We start from the raw sequence: 1,635 nt of genomic DNA, 5'->3' as shown, positions 1-1,635 counted from the left end.
CTCATCTCAGACTTTAATTTTTAGAGAAAGGAAGCCTATGAAACAGCTGTGCAGAGAGCGACGTTTTTCTGGAATGAAGCCTCACAATACTTCATAGTGTGATTTTTTTTTTTTTATAAGTAACTTTAGTTCACAGTGAAAAAAGGACAAAAGTGCTTCTTGCATGAAATCTTCCACTATCAGCTCTTTATAAAGGCTATAGTGTGAAACTAAAGAACTGAGATAGTGAGATTCTGGAACTGTGCTTTCTGATGAGCTCACAATACCAAGAGAGAACTGGGAAAACTGAAAGAATAGATGGTTTGCTTGTCTGCTTAGTTATATTGTATACAAGGGAACTTTTGGACTACAGTCAATTTCTCTGACAAGTATGTGTTTCACATGAAACCTATGTTGCTGATAAAAGTGAAAACCACGTGTTTGGAGGTACACAGAAGACAGAATTGTCATTCTGTTGTGAAATTATAAAAGTCAGAGTTGTATTACACCCAGACAGTGAAGCCTACTTCATCTTAGATGATCAGAAATGGAAACGACTTCCCCTTTCCCCAACCCCAAAATTTACAAGAACACACAATTGTACTGGTAAAATTATAAAACTTTAACATAAAAATGGGTCTTTCTCTTTTTCTTTAGAGAGAGATTTTTGCTATAGGGCATGTACACTCTCCAGAGAGATAGAGCTAGAAAGTGAGAAAACAACCCCCCCCCCAGTGGGGGATGACCAAGACAGCACCATAATCCTTTCTCCTTTCAGGATTTTGGGCACACACGCACACATGCCCAAGGTGAATTTTAAGCCATTGGGTCCAGGACTTGAACCGCAGTTGACTACGGGGGAGTTCAGTGACGTAACCATTAAAAAGTTTATGTTAAAAGATTAAAATGAAGATAGAGGGTCAGCTGGTGACATGGTGGTTAATGTGACTGAATCCCACATGGCTGACTACATAGTTCAAGTCCTGCACTCAGTGCCTTGAAAAACAACCTGGGTGAAGATGCAGGCATGCCCACAATCATGAAAGGAGGGGAAAAGGGAGGAGAAGGAATTGTGGCATGACTGGTGCCTTCTCATTTTTTCTCCCTTCCTCTCTCTTTTCTTCTTTCTCTGTCTCTTTCTGGTGAGTGCACATGTTCTCTGATGAAATTAAAAAAAAAAAAAAGAACAAAAAAAAAAACACAAAAAAACAAAACAAACAAAAAACGAAGTCAGAAAAATCTAAAATTATATTGAATTTTAAAATGGTAGCCCCTTAGCCTAGTTAAGGGAGGTGGGTCTCGCATGGCTCACTGAGGTTTGAATTTTGGCTATGGCAGCTTGATAGATACTTTGGGCTTATATGCATGCATACCCCAAATCCTGACAGGATGGCGAATGGAAGATAACAACAAATAAAAATGTGAAAGAAACTTCCCATCTTATTTAGCTAAGTTAGTTTAGTGAGACTCAGAATGAGTTCTAATGCCTTTAGCAAAAATGCTCCCAACATCTTATATTTGATACACTCATCTCTTTGCTTCCAGTGGAAGGACAGTCTCAAGACAAACGAGAAGTGAGTTGTTTGTCCTCTTGTCTTCTGAATGACCTCCTTTCCCTCGTCGTGGTCTAATACTCTCATCAGTTCTGACACTTGC

Source organism: Tupaia chinensis, unplaced genomic scaffold, assembly GCF_000334495.1.
Source record: "Tupaia chinensis unplaced genomic scaffold, TupChi_1.0 Scaffold000117_2, whole genome shotgun sequence".
NCBI lineage: Eukaryota > Metazoa > Chordata > Mammalia > Scandentia > Tupaiidae > Tupaia > Tupaia belangeri.
Note: the sequence above shows the minus strand (reverse complement) of the source record.